Raw genomic sequence first — 17,649 nt, forward strand, 5'->3', positions numbered from 1 at the left:
TCTTACAAACACAGATCCAGATTCTCACTATGTAGCAAGACCCCTATTCCTAGCCACTGTCAGAACACTTAGCACTGCACATGTGTGTTTTAGACTTCTTGAATACTTCTGCGTATACTGCCTATATCTTTTTGAAACATCTCTAAATGTATAAGTAAATTAATATGAATGTATATGGTATTACATTTTATTCCCAAATACAGAATATTTTAATTTTAAATATATCTACCAAATCTGAACTATGACATTTATTTTTGAATTGTTACATTAAGATCAATCTATCTGGGCCAGTTTTGGTGACTCACATCTGTAATTTCAAAGTTTTGAGAGGATGATACAGGTGGATTATAAGAGGTCAGAAATTTGAGACAAACCTGGCCAACATGATGAAACCTGGTGTCTGCTATAAATACAAAAAATAATCAGGGATGATTGCTGGTGCCTGTGATACCAGTTGTTCAGGAGGCTGGAGCAGCAGAGTCATCTGAACCCAAGAGGCAAAAGAACCCAAGAGGCAAAAGTATCAGTGAGCTGAGATCATGCCATTGTATTTCAGCCTGGGGGACAGAATGCAACTCTGTTAAAAGGAAGGGAGAGATGAGAGAGAGAGAGAGAGAAAGAGAGAGAGAGAGAGAGAGAGAGAGAGAGAGAGAGAGAGAGAGTTAGAGACAGAGAAGAAGAAGAAGCAGAAGAAGAAGCAGAAGCAGAAGCAGAAGCAGAAGCAGAAGCAGAAGAAGAAGAAGAAGAAGAAGAAGAAGAAGAAGAAGAAGAAGAAGAAGAAGAAGAAGAAGAAGAAGAAACCAAGATGCCAAATTTAAAAAAGCAAGTGACATTTATTCTTCTTGACTATTTGAAAATAGAAGAAAAAATATCTGGTAGGTTATGCTCTCCATTAATAGTACTGTCACTTACTTGTAAAGTAGATGAAAACATTTTACATTAAATAATGAAGTAGGGTTTCCTTATTTAGGCTGATTCCTTGCTCTCTCTACTATTCCCTAGTAAAAGTGACTATGAACATCAAAAGAGGAAAAATAAAGAAAAACAATTATTTTCACGATTATCTAAAAATAATTACCATGAGTTTTGTTACTAAATACATATCCACCTGGCTATTAAGACCCTGTTGTCAAGGCAGTTGCCATTCCAAAATGATATGCAAAAACAAGTATTTATGTGCAAATAATAAGCATCATAAAGAAGTACTTTATTACAAAATCTTGCCTTATTTTATGAAGTATTATTAATTTTATATGTGACATAATTTAGGCATAATCTTTCTTAGAAATGAAAAACAGAAAAGCAGCCACTTCACTGATACAATATTCGTCAAATACATGCAGTGTATTTGTGATAGAAGACTGAGATACAGAAACTGGGTTTAAAATTAAGTTTCTTCGGTTTGTGGAGTGTTCAGCCACAGCTTTGAGCACTCCTCTATGCCATCAACCTTTATGTGAGGAAGCTTTCAAAGAGAGAAAATGACTTTTCAAGGTGAGAAAATAAGCTTTCAAAGTGAGAAAATAATCATACAATAAAGTAAAATCAACATTGCTATAATTCAGATAACTTATTCGTGTGTATGTGAACTAGTTTTAAAGTTAGGCATTCAACAAAATGATTTTCCCCTTTAACAAAAGGAAAGTAGCCCCATCAGTGGACACATGTACATTTATACTTGACTATAAAGTCTACAGATTCAGAGCCTGGCATCTGTGTGTTAGCATCTGGTTTGTGAATCCAAATTTTAGTTAGTTATCTTTAAAAGTTAAAGATATGCCCTGCAGTGACAAATGCTGACATGGTTCACTCATTGAATCTGTCCACAGTTTTCAAGTACATGTTGTTCAACAGCCACATATTCTCATCTATGAGGTGGAGAACAGCACGAGCTATGACCTGGTTAAAATGATGATGGTTTTCCTTAATGGCAATGTAAGCAACAACAGATTAACCTTTCTATATGGCATAAAGAATGCGGACATTTCATACTGACAATTCTTTTTTCTTTTTTTTTTTCTTTTTTTAATTATTTTTTTATTGCATTTTAGGTTTTGGGGTACATGTGATGAACATGCAAGATTGCTGCATAGGTACACACTTGGCAGTGTGGTTTGCTGCCTTCCGTCCCCTCACCTGTATCTGTCATTTCTCCCCATGCTATCTCTTCCCACCTCCCCACCCTCCACCCCTCGCCCATTTCCCCCCAACGGACCACAGTGTGTACTGCTCCCCTCCCTGTGTCCATGTGTTCTCATTGTTCAACACCCACCTATGAGTGAGAATATACGGTGTTTGATTTTCTGCTCTTGTGTCAGTTTGCTGAGGATGGTTTCCAGGTTCATCCATGTCCCTACAAAGGACGTGAACTCATCGTTTTTGATGGCTGCATAATATTCCATGGTGTATATGTACCACATTTTCCCTATCCAGTCTATCATCGTTGGGCATTTGGGTTGGTTCCAGGTCTTTACTATTGTAAACCGTGCTGCAATGAACATTCGTGTGCACGTGTCCTTGTAGTAGAATGATTTATAATCCTTTGGATATATACCCAGTAATGAGATTGCTGGGTCAAATGGGATTTCTATTTTTAGGTCATTGAGGAATCGCCACACTGTCTTCCACAATGGTTGAATTAATTTACATTCCCACCAACTGTGTAAAAGTGTTCCTATTTCTCCACATCCTCTCCAGCATCTGTTGTTTCCAGATTTTTTAATGATCGCCATTCTAATTGGTGTGAGATGGTATCTCAATGTGGTTTTGATTTGCATTTCTCTGATGACCAGTGATAATGAGCATTTTTTCATATGTTTGTTGGCCTCCTGTATGTCTTCTTTTGTAAAGTATCTGTTCATATCCTGCTCCCATTTTTGAATAGGCTTCTTTGTTATTTTCTTGTAGATCTGCTTTAGTTCTTTGTAAATTCTGGATAGCAGCCCCTTGTCAGATGGGTAGGCTGCAAAAATTTTTTTCCCATTCTTTTGGTTGCTGATTCACTCTACTGACTGTTTCTTTTGCCGTGCAGAAGCTGTGGAGTTTGATTAGGTCCCATTTGTCTATTTTGGCTTTTGTTGCCATTGCTTTTGGCGTTTTGGTCATGAAGTCCTTGCCTACACCTATGTCCTGAATGGTTTTGCCTAGATTTTCTTCTAAGGTTTTTATGGTATTAGGTCTGATGTTTAAGTCTTTAATCCATCTGGAGTTAATTTTGGTGTAAGGTGTCAGGAAGGGGTCCTGTTTCTGCTTTCTGCACATGGCTAGCCAGTTTTCCCAACACCATTTATTAAACAGGGAGTCCTTTCCCCATTGCTTGTTTTTGTCAGGTTTGTCGAAGATCAGATGGTTGTGGGTATGTTGTATTTCCTTCGAGGCCTCTGTTCTGTTCCATTGGTCTATATATCTGTTTTGGTACCAGTACCATGCTGTTTTGATTACTGTAGCCTTGTAGTATAGTTTGAAATCCGGTAGTGTGATGCCTCCTGCTTTGTTCTTTTTGCTTAGAAGTGACTTGGCTATGCGGCCTCTTTTTGGTTCCATATGAAGTTTAAGGTGTTTTTTTCCAGTTCTGTGAAGAAGGTCATTGGTAGCTTGATGGGAATAGCGTTGAATCTGTAAATTACTTTGGGCAGTATGGCCATTTTCATGATGTTGATTCTTTCTAACCATGAACATGGAATGTTTCTCCATCTGTTTGTATCCTCTCTTATTTCGTTGAGCAATGGCTTGTAGTTCTCCTTGAAGAGGTCCTTTACGTTCCTTGTTAGTTGTATTCCTAGGTACTTTATTCTCTTTGTAGCAATTTTGAATGGCAGTTCGTTCTTGATTTGGCTCTCTTGAAGTCTATTACTGGTGTATAGGAATGCTTGTGATTTTTGCATGTTGATTTTGTATCCTGAGACTTTGCTGAAGTTGTTTATCAGTTTGAGGAGATTTGGGGCTGAGATGATGGGGTCTTCCAGATATACAATCATGTCATCTGCAAATAGAGACAATTTGATTTCCTCCTTTCCAATTTGGATACCCTTTATTTCTTTTTCTTGCCTGATTCCTCTGGCTAGAACTTCCAGTACTATATTGAATAGGAGTGGTGAGAGAGGGCACCCTTGTCTAGTGCCTGATTTCAAAGGGAATGCTTCCAGTTTTTGCCCATTCAGTATGATATTGGCTGTTGGTTTGTCATAAATAGCTTTTATTGTTTTGAGATACGTTCCGTCAATACCTAGTTTATTGAGGGTTTTTAGCATAAAGCATTGTTGAATTTTGTTGAAAGCCTTCTCTGCATCAATTGAGATAATCATGTGGTTTTTGTCTTTGGTTCTGTTTATGTGGTGAATTATGATTATGGACTTGCGTATGTTGAACCAGCCTTGCATCCCCGGGATGAATCCTACTTGATCATGGTGGATGAGCTTTTTGATATGCTGTTGCAATCGGTTTGATAGTATTTTATTGAAGATTTTTGCATCTATGTTCATCATGGATATTGGCCTGAAATTTTCTTTTCTTGTTGAGTCTCTGCCGGGTTTTGGTATCAGGATGATGTTTGTCTCGTAAAATGATTTGGGAAGAATTCCCTGTTTTTGGATTGTCTGGAATAGTTTCAGAAGGAGTGGTATCAGCTCCTCTTTTTATGTCTGGTAGAATTCAGCTGTGAACCCATCTGGACCTGGGCTTTTTTTGGGTGGTAGGCTCTTTATTGCTGCCTCGACTTCAGACCATGTTATTGGTCTATTCAGGGTTTCGGCTTCTTCCAGGTTTAGGCTTGGGAGGATGCAGATGTCCAGGAATTTATCCATTTCTTCCAGGTTTACTAGTTTATGTGCATAAAGTTGTTTGTAATAATCTCTGATGATGGTTTGGATTTCTGTGGAATCTGTGGTGATATCCGATTTATCATTTTTTATTGCATCAATTTGGTTATTCTCTCTTTTCTTTTTTATTAATCTGGCTAGTGGTCTGTCTATTTTGTTGATCTTTTCAAAAAAACAGCTCCTGGATTTATTGATTTTTTGAAGAGTTTTTTGTGTCTCTATTTCCTTCAGTTCTGCTCTGATCTTAGTTTTTTCCTGTCTTCTGCTAGGTTTTGAGTTTTTTTGATCTTGCTCCTCTAGCTCTTTCAATTTTGATGATAGGGTGTCAATTTTCGATCTCTCCTTTCTTCTCATGTGGGCACTCATTGCTATATATTTTCCTCTAGAGATTGCTTTAAATGTGTCCCAGAGATTCTGGTATGTTGTGTCTTCGTTCTCATTGGTTTCAAAGAACATGTTTATTTCTGCCTCATTTCATTGTTTATTCAGTCAACATTCAAGAGCAAGTTGTTCAGTTTCCATGAAGCTGTGCGGTTCTGAGTTAGTTTCTGCATTCTGAGTTCTAACTGGATTGCACTGTGGTCTGAGAGAGTGTTTGTTATGATTTCTGTTCTTTTGCATTTGCTGAGAAGTGATTTATTGCCAATTATGTGGTCAATTTTAGATTAGGTGTGATGTGGTGCTGAGAAGAATGTATATTCTGTGGATTTGGGGTGGAGAGTTCTGTAAATGTCTATTAGGTTTGCTTGTTCCAGGTCTGTATTCAGGTCCTGGATATCCTTGTTGATTTTCTGTCTGGATGATCTCTCTAATATTGACAATGGGGTGTTAAAGTCTCCCACTATTATTGTGTGGGAGTCTAAGTCTCTTTGTAAGTCATTAAGAACTTGCCTTATGTATCTGGGTGCTCCTGTATTGGGTGCGTATATATTTAGGATCGTTAGCTCTTCTTGTTGCAGTGATCCTTTTACCATTATGTAATGTCCTTCTTTGTCTCTTTTGATCTTTGTTGCTTTAAAGTGTATTTTATCAGAGATGAGAATTGCAACTCCTGCCTTTTTTTGCTCTCCATTTGCTTGGTAGATCTTCCTCCATCCCTTTATTTTGAGCCTTTGTGTATCCTTGCATGTAAGATGGGTTTCCTGGATACAGCAGACTGTTGGGTTTTGGCTTTTTATCCATTTTGCCAGTCTGTGTCTTTTGATTGGGGCATTTAGTCCATTGACATTTAGGGATAGTATTGTTATGTGTGATTTTGATACTGTCATTTTGATGCTACCTGGCTGTTGTGTTGGTTAGTTTATGCAGATTCTTGATTGTGTTGATGCTCTTTTACCATCTGGTGTGTTTTTGGAGTGGCTGGTACTGGTTGTTCCTTTATTTGTGTAGAGCCTCTTTCAGGAGTTCTTGTAGAGCAGGTTTGGTGGTGATGAAATCTCTGAGTGCTTGCTTGTTCACAAAGGATTTTATTTTTCCTTCACTTATGAAGCTTAGTTTGGCTGGATAGGAGATTCTGGGTTGAAAGTTCTTTTCTTTAAGGATGTTGAATATTGGCCCCCAATCTCTTCTGGCTTTTAGGGTTTCTGCTGAGAGATCTGCTGTGAGTCTAATGGGCTTCCCTTTGTGGGTAACCCGACCTTTGTCTCTGGCTGCCCTTAGCATTTTCTCTTTCATTTCAACCCTGGTGAATCTGACGATTATGTGCCTTGGGGTTGCTCTTCTTGAGAAATATCTTTGTGGTGTTCTCTGTATTTCCTTCATTTGAATATTAGTCTGCCTTGCTAGGTTGGGGAAGTTTTCCTGGATAATATCCTGAAGACTATTTTCCAGCTTGGATTCATTCTCTTCATCACATTCAAGTACACCTATCAGACGTAGATTAGGTCTTTTCACATAGTCCCACATTTCTTGAAGATTTTGTTCATTCCTTTTTGTACTTTTTTCTCTGTTCTTGCCTTCTCTTTTTATTTCATTGAGTTGATCTTTGACATCTGATATCCTTTCTTCTGCTTGGTCAATTCGGCTGTTGAAGCTTGTGCATGCTTCACGAAGTTCTCGTGTTGCGTTTTTCAGCTCCATCAATTCACTTATACTCCTCTCTATGCTGTCCATTCTCGTCAGCAGTTCGTCCAATCTTTTTTCAAGTTCCTATTTTCTTTGTGTTGGGTTAGAACATGTTCTTTTAGCTCATTGTAGTTTCTTACTACCCACCTTCTGAAGTCTGATTCTGTCATTTCATCACCCTCCTTCTCCATCCAGTCTGGTTCCCTTGCTGGTGAGGAGTTATGATCCCTTTTAGGAGGAGAGGTGTTCTGGTTTCAGGAGTTTTCATCCTTTTTACGCTGGTTTCTTCCCATTTTTGTGGGTTTATCCACCTGTTGTCTGTCTCTGTCCCAGGAAGTTGGAGCTTCATGAGTTTCCGTTGCACTATTGCCTTTTTTTATTTTTCTTTCAGGTCTGACCCGCCCAGCTAGCAGCACACCTAGCCACTGCCTGCCCGCAGGGGCTTTGCTGAGCTGCTGTGGGCTCCGCCCAGCTGCCCTGAGCTCTTCCCTCTAGTCCTTTTTATATGGGTGTAGTTAGAACTGTCTGGGCAACAGTGGCCCCGCCTCTGTTATGGCAGATTCTCTCTGTTGTGGCAGGTTGCCTCGGCAACGGTGGGTTGCCTCGGCAATGGCAGCCTGCCTCTGTAGCGGTGGAGAGTCTCAGTAATGGCGGAAGCCCCTCCCCCACGGAGCCGGACCCTCCCGGTTCAGCTGTGCTTGGTTTGGAGGGCTCAACCCAGAGGGTTTCCAATTACTGTTTTTGTTTTCGTTGTTGTTGGGGGTGGAGGGGTGGGACCAAAGGAGCCTGATCACCTGGCTTCCTGACTCAGAGTCTTTTCTTTTAAGTTGAAGGACCCCGCGTTCTGGTCGCTTATTGAAAAGGCGCCGGGATCTCCCGTACTGGGACTCACGGAGTCGGCTCCAACCGTGGCGCCGGCTCCTGGCAGATTTTTTGCCTAGGAATCTCCTGGCCTGACTCACTATTTCAGATGAATGGGCAACTCTGCCGTCTCAGGGCTCTGCTCGCCAGCTAAGAGGGCTCCCAGACCAGTGGCTTTTGTAAGGAGAACTGCAGCAACAGGGCGTGATCACAGCAGCCGTGCAGGTGGAATCAGCCCCGTGGGGGCCAAAACAGCCGCACTGGCTGGGACTGCGACGCTGGCGACCCCTCTGCCTGGGTATCTCCTGGTCTGTGGGCAATAAGAGTTCATCTGGAAATGCGGCGTCCACTCACCCTCTTCACTTTCACTGGGAGCTGAAGTCCTGAGCTGTTCTTAGGCATCCATCTTCCCAGCATTCCTCATACTGACAAATCTAATGATAATTTTTGTGTGGTGGGGAGGGGGAAGATTGGCTTTCGGCTTGTCCTTTATGTTCAAGAGATATATAAAACACTTGTTTGTATAATATATTGTATTTTTAAATTTGACATCTAAAGCTCAAAGAACAGAAACATAAATTAATAAATGAAATGTATATCTAGTCAATTAATGTATGTTTATATAAATGTGCATATATAAATGTACATGTATAAACCTATATAAAGGAAAACTGCTTTATAATTTAACCTAAAATCATTCCATCTACTTTACAAATAAGTTACAGTCCTATAATGAGTAGCATTGTGCAGAAGAGGTGCCATTTATACCAGGCCTCATGGTCTGGGAGAAAACTGAGAGGGCTGGGGTTCCTCCACAGTAGCACCAGGTAAGAAATAGATACTGTTGAAATGGCACTTGTAATGGCTACCAGAGGCCTCTTTCCAGTGCATGAAGCTTAGATGGCAGTGAGTCCTAGGGTTAGTGGGAGACGATGTTAAGCCACAGGTGTAAGCACTCCTCAATGTCATCAACAGGACACAGTTCTGTCAGAGCTGTGAGTGTCCTTTTTCGGGGCTGAAAATGTTTCAGTGAACAGAAGGTGAGACTGTCTCACCATAATGTAAAGTGGAAATTTACAACTTGGAATGAGATGTTACTCCAGTGTAACTTTCTTTGAAAATATGTGGTTTTTTTGTTTGTGTGTTTAGTTTGTTTGTTTGTTTTTCAAAAATCACCTGTTATGGATTGAAGTGTGTCCTCTTCAAAATTATTTTGTACAAGTCCTAAGTCATAGTACCTCAGAATGTATGTATAGCTTCATTTAGAAAGAGGGTCACTATAGTTCTGCTTAGTTAAGATGAGGTCATATTGGAGTACTTTGGGCCCCTAAACTAACCACTGGTATATTTACAAATAGGGAACATTTGGAGGTGCACAAAGAAAAAAGCATGTTCTACTTCACTTATATTGTTATGACAAAGCTAAGTAAGTCCTACAGAAATGAATGTTCTTGTGCTTGGCTGAGAGCAGTGTTTTTGTTATTATTTTTGCTGTTTTTTGTTTGTTTGTTTGTTTGCAGTAATGATTGTAACATCATACTGATACAAAAACCAGGCAGAGACTCAACTCAAAAATAAAGCTTCAGGCCAATATCCATGATGAACATTGACACAAAAATCTTCAGTAAAATACTGGCACAGATTGGAACAGCATATCAGGAGTTTATCCATCATGAACAAGTAAACTTCATCCTGGGGATACAAGGCTGTTTCAACATATGCAAATCAATGAATGTAATCCATCACATAAATGGAACCAAAGACAAAAACCACATAATTATCTCAGTAGATTCAGAGAAGGCATTTGAAAAAATTCAACACTCCTTCAAGCTAATAACTCTCAATAAACTAGACATTGATGGAATGCATCATAATATGATAAAAGCAATATATGACAAATATACAGCCAATATCAGACTGAATGGACAAAAGCTGAAAGAATTCCCTTTGAAATCAGGCACAATACAAGGATGCCCTCTCTCACCACTCCTATTCAACATAGTATTGAAAGTTCTAGCCAGAGGAATCAGGGGAAAAAAAAAAAAAAAAAAAAAAAAGAGTATTTGACTAGAAAAGGAGACAGTCAAACTGTCTGTATTTGGGGATGACATGACTGTATATATAGAAGACCCCATTGCCTCAGCCCAAAATCTTCTCAAACTGATAAGCAACTTCATCAAAGTATCGTGATACAAAATCAATGTGCAAAACTCAGAAGAGTTTCTACATACCAAATAACAGACAAAGAGCCAAATCAAGAGCTAACACCCATTCACAATTGCTACAAAGAGAATAAAATATCTAAAAATACAACTAAGGAAGGATGTAAAGGACCTCTTTAAGGAAAACTACGAACCACTGATCAACAAAATGAGAGAGGACAAAGAGATGAAGAAACATTCTGTGCTCATAATTAGGAAGATTCAATATCGTGAAAATGGCCATAACGCCCAAACTAATCTATACATTTAATGCTATCCCCATCAATCAACCAAAGACTTTCTTCAGAACTAGAAAATAACTTTAAACTTCATATGGAATCACAAGAGACCCCGCATAGCCAAGACAATCGTAAGCAAAAGGAACAAAGCCAGAGGCATCACACTACAGGACTTCAAACTATACTACAAAGCTACAGTAATCAAAACAGCATGTTACTGGTACCAATACAGAGATACACACCAATGGAACAGAACAGAGATCCGAGAAGAAACATCACACATCCACAACCATCTGATCTTTGACAAACCCAGCAAAAACAAGCAATGAAGACAGGATGTTTAATATGTGGTGTTTAGTAAGTGGTGTTGGGAAAACTGCCTAGCAATGTGTAGAAAGCAGAAACTCTACCTTTACCTGTCCCCTTACACAAAAATTAACTTCACATGGATTAAATATTTAATCATAAAACCTAACATCATAAAAACACTAGAAGGAAATGTAGGCAAAACCGTCCAGTACGTAGGCATAGGCAAGGACTTCATGACGAAAACACCAACAGCAATGGCAATAAAAGTCAGGATAGACAAATGGGATCTAATTAAACTACAGAGCTTCTGAGCAGCAAGAGAAACCATCATTAAAGTGAATTGGCAACCAAGAGATTGGGAAAAAATTTTTTGCAAACTATGCATCTGACAAAGGGCTAATATCCAGAATCTGGAAAGAACTAAAACAGATATACAGGTAAAAATCAAACAACCCCACTCAAAAGTGGGTGAAGGATAGGAACAGACACTTTTCAAAAGAGCACACATATGAGGCCAGCCAACAAACATATGAAAAAATGCTCATCATCACCAGTCATTAGAGAAATTCAAATCAAACCCACACTGAGATATCATCTCACACCAGTTAGAATGGCAATCATTAAAAAATCAGGAGACAACAAATGCTTCAGAGGATGTGTAGAAAAAGGAACACTAATACATTTGATAGGAGCATAAGTTAGTTCAACCATTGTGGAAGAGAGTGTGGAAATTTCTCAAAGATCTAGAAATAGAAATTCCATTTGACCCAGCAATCCCACTATTGGGTATATACCCAAAGAACTATAAATCGTTCTACTATAGAGACACATGCACACGTATGTTCATTGCAGTAGTGTGTACAATAGCAAAGACTTGGAACCAACCCAAATGCCTATGTATGATAGAATGGACAAAGAAAATGTGGTACATATACACCATGGAATACTACGCAGTCATAAAAAAAGATGAGTTTGTTTCCTTAGTAGGGACTTGAAGAATCTGGAAACCATCAGTCTTAGCAAACTGACCCAAGAACAGAAAGCTAAGCACCGTAAGTTCTCACTCATAGGTGGGGGCTGAACTATGAGAACACATGGACTCAGGGAGAGGAGCATCACACACTAGGACATTAGGGAGTATAAAGGAGAGACAATGGGGAGTGAGGAGGGAGGGGAGAGTGGGGAGGGATACCATGGGGAGAAATGCCAGATATAGTATGCACCTAAAGGAAAATAAATAAATTAAAAAAAAAATAAAAAGAAAACAATATTGTACTAAGCTTCTCACATCTTTAAAACTTTGAAACATGATCAGACACAGTGGTTCATGCCTGTAATCCCAGCACATTAGGAGGCCAAGGTGTGTGGATCACCTGAGGTCAGGAATTGGAGACCAGCCTGACCAACATTAAAAAAACACCATCTTTATTATGCAAAATTAGCTGGTGCATGCCTCTAATCCCAACTACTTGACAGGGTGACATAGGAGAATATCTTGAAGCTGTGAGATGGAAGTTACAGTGAGCTGAGATTGCACCATTGCACTCCAGCCTGGGAAACAAGAGTGAAATTCCGTCTCAAAAACTAACAAACAAACAAAATGAAAACAAGCAAACAAAATGAAAACAAGCAAACAATATACGAACAAAGAACAAAAACACACACTGAAATGTGAAACTTTGGGATATCTATAAACAACATAAACAGCATAAAAACATACAAACACCAAGAGTGAAAGCTAACCTAAACTACAGGCTAATGGTGATAATGACTTTTCTGGGTAGGATTATTGATTGTACTAAAAATACCACCTTGGATCAAGATGTCGATAGTCGGGGAGGCTGTGTCTGTGTAGAAATAGCAGATGTATAGGAACTTTCTGTAATTCCCACTCTACTTTGCTGCGAACCCAAATTTTCCTTAAAAAATAATGTCTACTAAACACAGACACACACACACGCAAATATCCACAGATAAAGATTGCTACATTTGCTTTGAAAATAATAAAGCAGGACTCATGTTCAACAGTAACCGTGAAGAAATATAGTACTGAAATATAAAAGTAAAGCCTATTTAATATTTGAGATCATTATAGATTTTTTTAAATTATATTTTTCTCATATAATTATTACAAAGAAGAAAAACATCTGAAGTAATTAAGGAAGAAAAAAAGAGCTAATTTTAGAAATCTAAGTTTACTGCTCTTCATTGTTACTTAAAAGTTGCTTGATTCATGTCTCCAGAGTCTTATTCCTAATCTGCAATTAACAAAATATCTCCAGTGTGCCTGTCACAATGCCAAGCTCACAGCATATATTCAGCCTATTCACAGAGTCTTATTAGGCAACATGGAAGATAGATAGATCAATTTTAGCTCTGAAATAGAGATTTCATATCATGATTTTACAAAAGACTAAGTGAGATACCAATAGATTGATTTCAAATTTAATATTCTCTTGTCATATAACATAAGTGTAAATATGCAGGTAACGTGAATTAAAAGAGGAATGTAAAATGGACCTAGATATGAAACACTTTGCTGTAATGCAGCATTTTACACTCAGCAAAGGAAGATACTGTTAATCAAAAAATTTAAAAACAGAAAAGAAAAACTTTATTTTTTATTTTGCTAGGCCACAATCTGGAAAGAAAACACAAAATGAATATTCATGGCAACATCTTTGTAAGTGATCCGTAAGTAAAGAGTTAGAGGTGACTAGTAAGAGGGAGCTCCTTCCACTGAAATGGTCTGAAATTGCAGTTCTCGATTTGCTATATGTTGCATCAACTCATCAATTAGTTGCTTTCAAACTTGTGTCTAGAGAAAGAAAGAGAGACAGGGAGAAACAAAAAACAAAGAAGGAAGGAAAGAAGAAAGAATGGAGGGAGGAAGGGAAGGGACAAGGGTAGGCAAGAAGGAAGGAGGGAAAAAAGAAAAGACAAAAGGGAGGAAAGTAAGGAAGGAGGAAAGGTAGGAAGGAGGAAAGGTAGGAAGGAAGAAAGCAAGAAAGGAGGGGAAGAGGGAGTGAGAAAGTGAGGGAGGGAGTAAAGGAAAGGAATATAAAGACAAAAGGGAGAGGAGGGGAAGGGAGAACTATGGAGACAGGAGGTGAGAAGAAGGGACAGGAGGTGAGAGAAAGGAATCTCAGGAGGATTGTCTCAGTAGAAATGTAGACGTATATGTTACATTCATTAGAAACTTGTTTTTTTTTTTTTTTTTTTTTTTTTTTTTTGTTGTTGTTGTTGTTGTTGTTGTTGTTGAATCTCCAAATGGTTCTAGTTCCATGGCCAGAAGTTAGGTGCCTTCTGCTGCACACATTGGACCCCATGAAACGAGCAGGCCCAGTGAGTTCTAGAAAAAAAAAAAAAAAAAAAAAAAACAACAAAAAAACCAAAAAACTTTCTTTCCCCAGTTTCCAAGTGAAACTGGTCATTAGCTAGTCTCTCTTGTACACTCTTCACTTCTCTAGAAGCCCAGTTCAGCAGCTTGCAATTGGGATATGAAGTATAGGAAAAATTTCTTCCAATTTGTCACATCCCTGTAGATTGTAGAATAACATAATCAAAATATTCAACTATAAAGAACTACCATGTAAATTACAAAAATATAGAAAAATAAGCTTGTTGCCATTCAAAATAAGAATTTTAAAGAAAAAGAAACTTCTAAGAAAACAGGTTAATGGTCCCCTTTATAACTTAAATTAATAAAGTAATATATACCCAGGATATATATACATATTTTAAATCTGAAATATGCTTTCTGAATGCATATTGTAATAAAAACACTTTGAGTTAATCATAGTCCTGGCTGTTAATCCAATTGCAAAGTATACTAATAGATATTTGCTGCCCTAATTATATATTCAAACATTTCAGTATAACGTAAAGACTAAATTTTTCATTCCCACACTATTATTAAACATCATATTAGTATTTTCGAGGTGGTGTCAATGTCCCACATCCAATGTATTAGAAGCCATTTATTAGTATAGGAACCTGCAAGCCAGATTTACAAAAGTAGCCTAACCTTACTAAAATGTGTTTATTATATAAAAGGTTCTTTCTCTTATTTTATTGTGAGTTCAAGTATTTGAACATGCTCCTTCAGGTCGACCCAAACTCAGCATTTTCTCAAGCGTTTTCAATTAGACTGTAATATTTCAGGACAGAGTTATTCAGAAATGTAAAAATGTAATTTGCCAACACAGTCTGTGTATCATACAATCATTAAAATAGGAACTTTGGATGAATTAAAATGTGAAATATCTGTTACAGGCTCCACTTGTAAAACCTATGACAGAGCTATGTTTAACTCACACACCTTGACTGTGCCCAATATACCCTGATCATGCAATGCCTGTGACAGATTTTCACGAAGCCCATCATGACTCAATCAGTCAGATAGGGAATATGTTGGACTAGAGGAAAAATGGTTACATGTTACCTGGGATTGGCAGACAGAAAGTGAATGACGTTTTAGGACTTGCCTGGAAGCCAGTGGTCCAGGCAAGCCCTAAGAGGCCTAAGGGAAAAGGGGATTTAAGGAACATAAAACATTTCCTTCTGTCCCCAGGGAGGGACACGTGTTTCTACCTGAGCCATCATCAGGCATCACCTTCCTCCCCATCCACCCTGTTCTTCCCACTGTGGCATGAGTTTAGCGACCAGCCTGGGCTGTCAGGCCAAGACAAGGGACAATCTCTGCCCTCAGAGCACTGTCTCTGTCCTGGGGGAGGAACAAGTGTGCTGAACACTGCCTGCCTTGCACTCGCAGCTAGCTTTTCTACCAATCACATCAGCCTGCTCTGCTCGCGATTCTGAGGCGTGGGCAGCTGGAGGGCGGGGACCCAGAGATGAGGGACAGAAGGTGGTGAGGCAAGACCTTAAGTTTGAAACCCTCACATCCCATCCTGAAACTCCCAAACAGCTGCCACCTGCAGACTGTGGGTGTGAAGAGACATGGGCATGCACTTTGTTCCCCTGCCCTGGCCAGAAGCTCCACCCACATCTTGCAAGAGCACATCTGTAGCCTATCACAAGACTTGCTTGGACGTCCCTGACCCTGCTGACGTTACCAGTGCAGATATCCTCGGAGGGGACTGCCATTATGCTTCTGTTGTAGGCCTCTCATTGCAGGTAGGGGACGAAGCCTGTTGAAAGCGGGAATTTTGAGTCTCTGGGGAACTTCACAGGCCCTGAGGCTGTGGTTGGTTCCCTATTTCCACCACTCCATGGGGTAGCAGGGGCCAGACCTGCAAGACCCTGGCTGGCTCATCCATGAAGGAAACGCTTCCACTTTCAAATGTTTGCCCTCTCAGGGGGCTTTGCTTTGGTGGTTCGCTGATTCATTCAGCAGGCCCGTGGTTTCCTAATGACGCCACTGTTGCCTTTTGGAGATGGAAGATTATTTGATTGCGGAGGCTGTCCTGTGTATTGTAGATTTAGCTGTATTTTTTTGTCTCCATTTTATTAATACCTTATTCCTCAAGGGTGATAATCAAAAAGGTCTGCAAATATTGCCTTATGTCATCTCAAAATCAGGATGATTCTGGGTTGAGATCCACAGAGTTAAACACTTTTCAGTATCCACCATTGTTTGTTTTGAGGAAAGGTGAGCCTGTCGTCACAAGGCTTAAGTGTATTTAGAAAGAAAAGGAACCAACTTCTCAGAAGAAATAATGAAAATGTTACAGCCAGAGAACTGAGCTAGAACTAAGATAACACTATAAACTGAGTAAAAGGTAAAGAGAAAGTGGTTGCAGATGAAAGTGATTCAGGTCATCTCTTGGAAGAAATGTGACTCCATCAGGGCTTTGATGCGTAGTATTTGGGTGCTGAGCAAAAAGGGGAAACAAGCAAAGAAATACAAAAGAAAACACAATATCCAGCACCATTTTAGGGGCAATGAGGAATCTAAGGACTCCAGAGTTGTGTGCTGTGAAATAAGCCTGAAAAAGTATCTAAGTTCTGTGAGGACAAAATTCGGTCAATATCAGCTTTGGTCACAGCATAGAAGAAAAGTACAATGAGTTTTTATTTCTGACTGTGAAAAATTCGAAGTCTTTAAGAGGCAGTAAGAGTGACAGGACTTCATAGGAAGTGGAGAAGCTGTAAACTTTTGTTGTAAATAATAAAAAAGGAGCAGAGACTTACTTGGATTTTAAAGGATAGATGGTGGTGCCAGCAGAATCAGGAAGAACATATCAGTCATGGCAAGAGAAATAATAGCAGTTCTCAAACGGATACAGTCAATGTCAACTTGGGGAAAAACTAACTGAACAACTCACCTCTAGCAGAGTTGAAGCAATAGGTCTGAGAAAAAAAACATGTGGAACAATATGAGTTTCCGTTTTGAATACCAGTACATGATCCTGTAGCTGAAACACATCAAGGCTTTTGAGAGGACTAATGAAAACGGTGTTCTATAAATAGGCTGACAGTTTGTAAGTGCTGTTAGGTAGAATCACCAGTCGACTGTTTATAAAATAATAAATATGGGTGGGGCCAGGCATGGTAGCTCACACTTGAAATCCTAGCACTTCCAGAGGCCAAGGCAGGTGAATCATGAGGTCAGGACTTACATACCAACCTGGAAAAGACGGTGAAACCTTGCCTCTATCAAAAATATCTTTCAGGGTGTAGTGTCAGACACCTGTAATCCCAGCTACTTGAGAGTCTGAGGCCGAAGAATCACTTGGACCTGGCGGGCAGAGGTTGAACTGAACTGAGATCGAGCCATTGCACTACACCCTGGGTGACAGAGTGAGTCAACATTAAAAAAAAAAAATGATTAGTTAAGTTATTAATTAATTAAGGACAAATACTGTGTCTTAAGACCCCCTCACTTCCATCCCTACCTTTGGTCCCACCATTGATTATATGAGTATAATTAGATAAAATATTATCCAAAAACCCCCATAACTTCTCCTGGGGTGGGAGAATTGCTTATAATATTAACAGCAAAATGTCACATTAGAGACTTATCAGTAGTATTTATAATGCCTCTTCTCATTGCAACAGACATGTCCCATGGCACACCAGTTTAATCTCATGACCCCAGGTATATGGTATGACTAAAACCACTGCTGCAGGAAGAACTGTGTAATTTTTATGGAAGCTCTTCTATACATGCTCTTCTATACATTTCAGAGATCAAAA

Source organism: Saimiri boliviensis, chromosome Y, assembly GCF_048565385.1.
Source record: "Saimiri boliviensis isolate mSaiBol1 chromosome Y, mSaiBol1.pri, whole genome shotgun sequence".
Lineage (NCBI taxonomy): Eukaryota > Metazoa > Chordata > Mammalia > Primates > Cebidae > Saimiri > Saimiri boliviensis.